Below are 11038 nucleotides of genomic sequence, written 5' to 3' on the forward strand. Positions count from 1 at the left end.
ACTGTGCACAATCCTCCAGGTCTGATCTCACCAGTGCCGAGTGGCAGAGGATAAGGACTTTGTGTGCCTTTGATACAATGGTCCTTCTCTCATATCTTGCTCTTCTCAGCCTTCCAGTCTGTCTAGATTAGCCTGCAATCTTGTCTGGGTATGGCCAATTTTCTCAATTTTCTCTTCAGGCAACTCTGTTTTGCAGCCACATTGCACTACTGACTTAATAACGTGTTAGGTTGGAACTATTATTCCAAGGACCATTTTTCTACAAGTACTTTTGTCAAGCATCTTTTATTCTGTAGCTGTGCCTTTGACTTTTGTTTCCTAAGTGAAAAGTTTTGCATTTGTCCTTGTTCAGTTTTATTCAGTTATTTTCAGTCTAGTTTTCTAAGTTATTAAACATAATTTTTTAAACAGCTTCCATTTCCCCCCCCCAAAATTTTTATTTATTAGTTAAATAAATTTGGGTCCCAACTGTTAAATTTTCAGCCCCCCTCCCCCAAAATGTGCAACAGTTTCAGAGCTGCCTCAAGAAGGCCTTTCTGCAAACATGTAATGTCCTAATCTGGCAGTTTCAGACATGCATCCTTTCACAACCTGGGTCACCTGAGGCCAATACAGTAGTTTGAGAGACACTCATTTGAATCCATGGAAATAATTCCTCTGAGTGATATGAATGCTGACATCTGCAGAGTTTCCACTGCGACGTGATTTCCCCTGGTGCTGCTCAGTTTGCAGCCTCAGTGCTAACAACATATTGTGCTAATAGCATCCTCTTGCTGGAGAAAACATTATACTTCACATCTGAAGTGGTTGGCAGAAGCTGTAATTGAGGTGTGAAGTGACTTTCCACAGAAGAACGTGGTTTTCATGCTTTTTCTTGCTTTGTGTTGCCAAGTGGAATTCTGTGAGTGGAAACCCCAAAGCAATTAGAGTGTGTAAAAGGATCTACCACCTTTTCAGTTAGGTATGTGCAGTCAGGGTGGGCAGAGGAATTTATGTTCTCTGTGGACGTGGTTTAAATCCAGGAGAATCAATACTGTTTAAACCTTCTTATATTTGCAAGGGAAACTATGGGGATTTCCCTTAGGAACCAGTGACATTTTGAGCAGGAAGGAACTCTTGTTCAAACTGTTAAGTAATAATTGAAATAAAATTAAAATATTAAAGGTGAATGAAATAAATTATTAATCTTTGCTAAACGCCATGTCTTCTGCTAGGACTTTAGCTTCATTTTGTCTAATATTTCCATTGCTATTAAAAGTGAACACGATTATTACTTTCATGCACTGTACAAGCAGGAACGGCAACTCTTTTTTTTTTTTTGCTACAACGCAACCACACTCATAAGGTATCTGAGAAGGAAACCAATATTAAGAGGGTCTATTCTATCTGAATCCTAAAAAGATAGAATTTATCTTTTCTTTCCAAAACACCTATCCTGTGCTTGTAAGCAAAGACATAAAAACAGAATGGAATGGAATGGATGAGAGATGAGATGAGATGAGATGAGATGAGATGAGATGAGATGAGATGAGATGAGATGAGATGAGATAACCTTTATTGTCATTTTTTACTGTTCCTTAAAGGTAAAGGTAAAGGTTCTCCCGCACATGCGTGCTAGTCGTTTCCGACTCTATTCTATCTGAATCCTAAAAAGATAGAATTTATCTTTTCTTTCCAAAACACCTATCCTGTGCTTGTAAGCAAAGACATAAAAACAGAATGGAATGGAATGGATGAGAGATGAGATGAGATGAGATGAGATGAGATGAGATGAGATGAGATGAGATGAGATGAGATGAGATAACCTTTACTGTCATTTTTTACTGTTCCTTAAAGGTAAAGGTAAAGGTTCTCCCGCACATGCGTGCTAGTCGTTTCCGACTCTAGGGGTCGGTGCTCATCTCCGTTTCAAAGCCGAAGAGCCAGCGCTTGTCCAAGGATGTCTCCGTGGTCATGTGGCCGGCATGACTAGACGCCAAAGGTTCACGGAACGCTGTTACCTTCCCACCGTAGTGGTCCCTATTTTTTTACTTGCATTTTTACATGCTTTCGAACTGCTAGGTTGGCAGAAGCTGGGACGAGTAACAGGCGCTCACTCTGTTACGCGGCACTTGGGATTCGACCCACCAAACTGCTGACCTTCTGATGGACAAGCTCAGCGTCCTAACCCACTGAGCCACCACGTCCCTTACTGTTCCTTACACACTCTCAAAAGTGTACACATAAACAATACACATATAAACATTCTATATATAACATATGTATATACCTACACCCTTACATATAAATACATATAATTATTAATCACTGTCCATCTTGAATACATGGTAGAAAGAGGAAGCTTGAGAGTTCACAGGGTTAATACTGAATGGAACAAAACTGTGACTGAATCTGAATGTTCTGCTTCGGATACTACAAAGCCTCCTCCCAGAAGGTAACAAAGAAAACAGATTGTGAAGAGGATGTGTAGTGTCCTAGACAATCTTGTGGACCCTGCTTAAGCAACACTTATGTGCTATGTCCTGGATGAAAGGGAGGGAACTGCCAATAATCTTTTCTGCCATCCTCACCACTGTCTCCACCGCCTTCCTGTCTGAAGCAGTGATGCTTCCAAACCAGACTGTGATGCTGTATGACAAGATGCTCTCAATCGTCCCTCTGTAGAAAGTAATAAGGACAGGGGAAGGAAGATGTGCTTTTCTCATGCGATGCGGAAAATGCAGGCACTACTGTGGCTGCTTCACCAGTGTCTCACTGTTGAGCAACCAAGCCAGCCTACTTGTTAACTGCATACCCAGGAATTTGATTCTCCACAGGTGGATCATTAATACACAGAGGAGTGTGGCTGTGTCTGCCTTTTATGAAATTGACAATGATTTCTTTGGTTTTTCCAATGTTTAAAACTAGGCTGTTTTTCTTACACCAGTTCACCAAAGCCTCAACCTCCTTGCACTAAGCATCCTCACTGTCATCTTGAATAAGGCCCACTACTGCTGTATCGCTTGCATACTTCGCAATATGGTTGGTGGCAAACCTAACAGTCATGGGTCAACAGGGTGAACAGCAGCAGACTTAGGACGCAGCCCTGAGGAGAACCTGTGCTCAAGAAAATGGTGTTAGAAATATTTGTCTCAGCTCACACATACTGGGGCCTGTCAATAAGAAAATCAAGAATCCAGTTGCACAAAGGAATGTTTAAGCCTAAAAGGCCCAGTTTATCTACTAGATCAGAGGTCCCCAACCAGGGACCAGTTACGTGGAGAGAGGTTTTTCTGTGGACCTGAGGGGACGTGGTTTTGTGTACTGCTTGCATCCTGTGAATGGGTCTTTCCTTGTTTGTGCAGACCGGTTGCTGGCATGCCACAGCCCGGTTACTGGTCCATGGCCCAGCATTGGGGACCCCTGTACTAGATGCTGGGGAAATATTGTATTAAATGCCGAAATGAAGTTGATACAGCTTTCGCACATGAATATTTCTTTCCTCTAAGTGCTCCAAGCTCAGATGGAGAACAGAAGAAATAGCATTCTCTGTAGAGCAATTTGGTTGGTAAGCAAATTGAAGAGGGCCAAATGCTGGCGGAAGGCTAGATACAATAATATTCTTTATCAGCATCTCAAAGCATTTCACAGGGATGGCTGTCAGTGCATCCAGATGGTAATCATTGAGACCTGTAATTGTAGACTTTTTTTGGCACTGGCAAAATAATGGACATCTTAAAACATGATGGGACTGCTGCCTACTGCAATGAGAGATTGAAAATATCTGTAAGAACACAAGCCAGCTCATCTGCACATTCCCTAAGAATATGCCCAGGGATATTATCTGGGCCTGCTGCCTTCTGAATGTTAACTTTCCACAGTGTTCTCTGGACAGAGGTGACATCAAAGCTAAGCACTTGCTCATCAGGATGGAGCACAGATTTCCTTGTAGGGGTGCTATTTGATGCCTTGAATCTTTCAAAAAATGTGTTTGGCTAGTTTAGGAAGTCTATGTCGCCCTTGCAACTCGATGGAGCCACCTTATAATCTGTAATGGCCTGGATTCCTTGCCTGGTGTTTGTTGGGAATAGAATAGAATAGAATAGAATAGAATAGAATAGAATAGAATAGAATAGAATAGAATAGAATAGAATAGAATAGAATAGAATAGAATAGAATAGAATAGAATAGAATAGAATAGAATAGAATAGAATAGAATAGAATAGAATAGAATAGAGAGTTGGAAGAGACCTTGGAGGTCTTCTAATCTTCTGGTCAGGCAAGAAACCCTATAACATTTCAGACAAACGGTTGTCCAATCCCTTCTTAAAAACTTCCAATGTTGGAGCATTCACAACTTCTGGAGATTAGCAGTTTGGATGAAAAATAAAGAAAAGAAATGGGAAGAAAAGAGGAAAGGTAAGCAAAAAGAGGCATTGAGAAGGAAATGCAACCTGGACTGACAGGGATTTTAATTATGTTTTTAATTTTTCTTTTTTTTTAACTCTAATTTTTAATTTATTTTTATTTTAATTTTAATTTATTGTACAGGGGCCTTTAATTTTAATTTTATCTTAACTTCTGTATTTATTGTATGTTATTGTTGTTAGCCGCCCTGAGTCCTTCAGGAGATAGGGCGGCATATAAGTCCCAATAATAAATAAATAATAAATAAATAAGTATTAAACAAGGAAATTAAAAACAAATTATCTCCTTGTCTCATGACAGTATTTCAGAAAATGCTTTCTTAATTGACGATACCCTATTGCAAGGTAGAAAGCCACCAGTTAGTTAAAAATCTCTGTGAATAGGATTTAAACATGAAGCCCAGGTTTGAAATAGGTCCTCTTTCAAAACGTGATCTGGGAAAGTCATTACAGATAGTCCTTCGCTTTCAGCCATCAGTTTAGCAACCAAAGTTAAAATGGCAATGAAAAAAATGTACTAGCACTGTCGTAGCATCCCCATAGTTACATGACCAAAATTCTGGTGCTTGGCAACAAGCATGTAATTACGATGGATGCAGCATCCCAGGGTCACATAATCACCATTTGCAACTTTCCCTGCTGGCTTCCACCAAGCAAAGTTAATGAGGAAAGCCAGATTCGCTTAATGACTCTGTGTTTCACTTAGCAACCACAGCGATTCACTCACCATGGCCAAAAAAGGTCATAAAATCAGAACCAATTCACTTAACAATTGCCTTGCTTAACACCAGAAATTATGGTCCCAACTCTCATCATCATAAGAAGAAATAAATTGTTAAATAATGGTATAGTTGATTCATGATATCATGTCATGGCTCCTAATATTATCAAGTCCAACTCTTACTGGGCTTGGCCGTGCCTTGTTTTGAAGGGAAAAAGGAGCTTTGGAATATTTGGCAAGCACTTTAATCTCATGTGCCTTTTCCCAGCCTTGTGCTTCGGCTGCAGAGGGAAAAGATGTGGTTATTTTAAATAAAGGTTTGCCGACAAGGCTATCTTTTCCCCTCTTGGAAATTGAAGCCCAGCAAAGCCCTAGTCACCTACTGACTGCCTAAGACCCTAAGCAGCTAACAGGCAGGCTAGACAAAGAGATTTTGCTTCCAGAGACCATGAATAAGATGCCCCTTCATCTCCTTTCCAGATACAAAGGCTGATCACTTTATACTGGTAATAGCTGTACTCAGAGACAGCAGGCTGGTTTAAGCAGCTTAGGACAAGTAGCATGGTATATGCTGCTGTTTCCAAGATCACCCTGCTGTCTCTTGCGTCTGCCTAAGAAGAGAACCAAAGCAGAGGGCAGGACACCAGCAAGAACGATTAACTATTAGGCATTGCATAATAGGAACTCTACTGGATTAGATTTGTGCTCCATCTGGTTCACCAACTGGTTTCACTGGTGGCTTATTAGTTGCCTCTGTAAAGCCATCAAGCCGGATGGAAAGGCAATTGTTCAGCTTTATTCAGAGCACTTCCAAAAACTGCCCAGTTACTTTCTTCTCTAGCTTAGGAATGGAAACAGAATTGACTTTACAAATGATAAGCCAACAATGATTTTAGGGTTTAAAATTAAAATAAGGGTAATGAAGGGCTGCTGAATGTTTTCCATTAATAAAATGGAGCTGGGTGAGCATTATTTACCTTTTAAAAAACTTCCGTTGAAATTCAAGTCGCTTATTTTTCAGTATGACTCACATTGAGCACCAGTTCTCAGTGGAGGAGCACGGACTATAAAGTTAGGAAAAACTAAGAGAAACTGAAGCAGCTATTGTTCAACTTGATAAAGAAAAGAAGAAGATTCCCAGTAAGATCTTGTTTTAATTTCTGGCATCTCTGCAGTAAGGACAGCAAACTTTGAATATTTTTTGAGTCTGCAGAATCTCTGGCAGTGGCCATTCCAGGTATTTGTTTTCAAGATGTCTTTCAGATGCATTTTGCTCCAGATCATAGGAATCATAAGAATAACACCCATGAGAATAAATAAAAAGTTATATTTACTGCAGGGCCACAGGTAGCTGCCAAATATCAGTGTCTACGAACCCCACTGTTAGTTCTAAGTAAACGCAAAGAACACTACCTTTTATTTTAGATATTTCAAAGCTTTGGGAATCCTAGAAAAGCACAAACACTTCCCTAACTAATCTGTACATATGGTAGTAACCAAGTTTCCTGTTGGGAAAGAATGTCTAGGTATATATTTAGGTGAGGTGAGCAGTTTATGGATTCCCCTCCTCCCAAATGCCTGATTCCACCCACCGTTACCCATTGTTCTTCAACTCCTTCCAAGCATATCATTTAAGAATGAAAGTAAACAAAACATTTCTTCACATAGTGCATAATCAATCTTTGGGATTAATTGCCACAAAACATAGGAATGGGCACTGTCTTAAATAGCTATAAGAGCAGGGGTCTTCAAACTTGGCCCTTTTATGACTTGTGGACTTCAACTCTCAGAATTCCTCAGCCAGCGTACCTGGCTGAGGAATTCTGGGAGTTGAAGTCCACAAGTCATAAAAGGGCCAAGTTTGAAGACCCCTGTTATAAGAGGCTATATGCAATAAATAGGAGAGGAAAGAGAGAGAGAGAGAGAGAGAGAGAGAGAGAGAGAGAGAGAGAGAGAGAGAGAGAGAGAGAGAGAGAGAGAGAGAGAGAGAGAGAGAGAGAGAGAGAGAGAGAAGACAGACAGATAGATGATAGTATACATTCATGCTGGACAGGTCTATCAAAAGCTATTGGTTTTGATGATTGATTGTCATTCCTGGTTGGGAGTAGCATACTTCCAAATACTACTCGCAAAGGAAGAGCCTTGAGGGAGGGATATATGTCCACTTTCTACTTGTGAGCAGCTCAGAACCATTATATAAGAAAAAAAATGTTGGACTAAGAATGGGTCATAAGTTGACCCAACAGGACTTTTTTAATGTTCATAGGATTCTTCTCCTTTTTCGTACCATTACTGCACATGTACAATTTTTTTTTCAAATAATCAAACTGCCTATTTAGTTGTAAGCCATATAAGGAGCCTACTCAATCAGTCATCTTGATACATCTGCACAATATTTTGTACATAATAAAATCTGCTTTTTGTACATAACCAAAACTCTTGCTGGTTTTAAATATCATAGACAACGGAGGTCCACTTTGTACTGTCTTGGACAGGATTTGGACAGGTTCTATGGGGAAATGAGACTGTATGTGCTTTAATATGACTAGATGATATGTTGAAGGAAGGGGGATTAGCTAAACGAGTAGGCATAATACTTTTTAAAAGAGGATGTGATTCCAATATTGTTGATTCTTTCCTGTTTAAAGAAAAAAAAGAGTTGAGACCTTCATATGTATTTTAGTGCAATATCAAATTGGATTTTTTTTTGTCTGCCTCCAATGTTCCATTCTCAAAAAGACACACACTAACTATATCCCACAAACCATCTGCAGCCTCTTCCCATTCTCCAAGCTATAAATCAGTGGCTAATGGTCTGGATAAGGACAAATGACTCAAGCTTCAACCAAGCAAAAGAAAGGCAGATAAAGGAACAGAGATTCAACTTATACTGGATGAGATTTCTTTCACCTTAAAGATTCACATTATGGAGTGTATATGTATTGCTGGATTAAACACTGAGTCTGAATCTCCAGATTTTGGAGATAGTTTAGCAGTGAATCCCTACTTCTAAGCCTTGGAGCTGGACATGAAAAGATGATGGCAAAAATAGAGCTCTTAACACCAACATTCAGGACAGTTTGTTCATACCATACTAAACCATTAGTTAGTGTAACATTTAAATACATCATCTCCTTCACTCGGTTCCCAGGGCTTAGATATGTCTGCTAAAAACCATACCAGAGATCTAAGGGTTTCAATGAAACAAGGATTACTTTGTATTTTGGACAGCCAAAAGGGCAACATCAGTCACAAGTAACAATGCATTATTTATTGTTCTAGTTTTTTTAAAGGGAATCATGTTTAAATCAATTGACTGTATCTGTGAACTTGTCCAGAGCTACAAAAGTGAAGCAAAGTTCTGATGAAATCTTTCTATGTTCCTCTTGCCCTATTACTAGAACAATTAATTAAAAATGGTAGAGCTGAGCCTATTGATTCATTTAGCTCTTGGAAGCTTAATGAGGTGTAAATCCTACTGGCAGCTGCATAGTGGAGCTGTCAAAGTAATTTATATCAATTGATGTGATTAGTACAGGTTCTCCATCACACCAGTGTTGCTCCCTCCAATCTGTCATATTCGGAATGAGGCAACTTAACTGTTGATTTTCTGTTCAGCTGGATCCAATTTTCTCTGGATTATGCTAATGAGGCTAGAAATTTAACATTTAAAACAGAAGAAGTGCCATACTGGATTGACCCAAAGGTATATAAATACGCCGTGCTTTTTTTGTAAAAGAAAAAGGTGCCGGAACTCACACATGTCATACAACCCGCCTTGCCTACCCTACAAGGTTCCATCCAAAAAAGCTGCCGGAACTCCGTTCTGAGTGTACAATGAGAAAAAAAAGCCCTGTAAATACGTGATATTCTGTTCCAACAGTTGCCAAACAAATGGCAGCGAGAAGCACCTATGCAAACCAAGTCCAAGAGCAGATTCCTACCAGTGTTTCCCAACGTTTAATCAACTATTACTAAATTTACTGCAGAGGTTATATACTGATCATAACTAGTGGCTATTTGATGGTCTTGTTTTCTATGAATTTGTCTAATATATTTTAAAATGAACAAAATGTGGACGGTCATTACATCACCAAATATGTGAAGACTTTCTTTGGTCTGAAACTCTTGTCATTTCCATGTCTCAAGTTCTTGTATTGAAGCCAAATATTTTCTTTGTCATGCATTATTTAATACTCTCCTGTCATTCCCCGCATTTCTTCTACCCATAATTCCCATTCAACAGTCATCTGTATGCAACTCTCACCCCTGCCTTATTTTTACATTTATAGCTGATTTTCCTAACTGCATTTTTTTAACCTAAAAATAGTTTGTTTTTTTTAGAAAAGGAGAACAATTCCTTGACCCAGCCTTTCTACCTTGTTTCTCAACTTGCCTAGCTGCTTGATTATTATCTAGACACCTTTTTACTGGACCAAGAAACCTCAGTAACAAGAATCCCTATTATGTGTCAAAGAATTTAGTTTCTCTGTAATTTACTTCCTCTTCAGTTTCTTTCAAAACTCCAAGTTCACATTTATTACTCCTCTTCAGTTTCTTTCAAAACTCCAAGTTCACATTTATTACTCCTATTCACTTAAATGTTTAGCCCTGTTCATTTGCTCTGGATTGTGAGCTCCTTGAGAAAGGTGAGCAATGCAATGAATATTTAAATATTGACTCCACCCCCCAGGTAATTCAGAATCTCATAGGAAGAAGCAGTAATTCTGAAGTACTTGAAGGATGAAGATGTTTCTGATAGGTGATTTGGGCCTGGTATTTTATGCAGACACACACATATATATATGGTCCAGAAAACAATTTCAATCTCAACCTTTTTTTCCTTTTTGATTGGTCATTGAAAAAACTGGAGATGCATTTACACGAAGTGCAGTGGTTATCAGCCCATCCCTTTAGGAATAGCTACTTTCCTGAACAAAGATGGGGATTCTGACATTCTGTATTGTGCACTGGACCCCCCAATGCAATCAGGAAAGCTCTTTTTTTTCCATTTTGAGGTGACCCCATTCTCGGATATTCAGGTAGTCCTCAACTTACAACCGTTCGTTTAGTGATCATTCAAAGTTTACAACAGCACTGGAAAAAAGTGCTGTTGTAATTTTACGGTATTAAAGGGTGCTGTTCTTGAACCACAAGCATCCTTCAACAGCTACATTATTTAAGTACTGCATTAAAAGAAGACAGCTGCATATGAGCTGTGGTGAACTTCCTTGTAAATTTATGGGTCTTAAGACAATTCACCATGGCCAACTTGCTGCGGCTACCATGGCCAACTTGTCACAGTCAGCTCTCCACAGGACAACAAGCTGCAGGACAAGAGTTATAGCAATATCAAAGAAACGGTGAAATAGAATCATTGAAGAAAGGATGCAAAAGGAGGGACAACATGAAATGCGAATGGCAAAAATCATTTTGTATTTATTTGAAATAATTAAATAGAATTATTCAATCATCCTGCAGCGAGTTGCCCCACGGCGAGTTGGCTGTGGCAAGTTGTCCCATTCTGCTATTGGGAATGTCCAGAAGTCACAATTCTTCTCACGGCATACCATTTCAAATCTGTGCAATTCTGTCAACAAAATAAATACATTCAGAAAGTGTGGCACATGGTGCTTTATTTGTTTTAGTAGGCATATCTATCTCCCCAACCAATGGACTCTTTCAAGCAAGTTCCAATCAGGAGGCAATCCACACAGGGATTGCCCAAACAAACAGTTATTCTTGGCTTCAGGCAGCCTCTTCTCAAGGCAAACATGTTATTCTTTGCTCTGTGACCTCTCACCAGCAGAGATTCCCTATGCAAGGCAGGTTAGGACCTTAATTTTCAGTATCTTTTCAGCAGCTTTTGTGATGATTTCATTCTCCTGTGGGATTGCTGGAAAAACCGCTA

The 11038-nt window shown here is 39.4% G+C and overlaps 1 long non-coding RNA gene across 1 annotated transcript in view; it reads left to right on the forward strand.

Annotated features, from left to right (window-relative positions):
- Positions 1-2840: 2840 nt before the first annotated feature.
- LOC308661418 overlaps positions 2841-11038 on the forward strand; it is a 17800-nt gene continuing 9602 nt past the window's right edge. The window contains exons 1-2 of the long non-coding RNA XR_014024946.1: positions 2841-4398; positions 6149-6364. This is a non-coding gene — a long non-coding RNA (uncharacterized lncRNA). The remainder of the gene's footprint in view (positions 4399-6148; positions 6365-11038) is intronic.

The sequence above is a fragment of the Vipera berus genome (assembly GCF_964194415.1).
Source record: "Vipera berus genome assembly, chromosome: 2".
NCBI classification, from domain to species: domain Eukaryota; kingdom Metazoa; phylum Chordata; class Lepidosauria; order Squamata; family Viperidae; genus Vipera; species Vipera berus.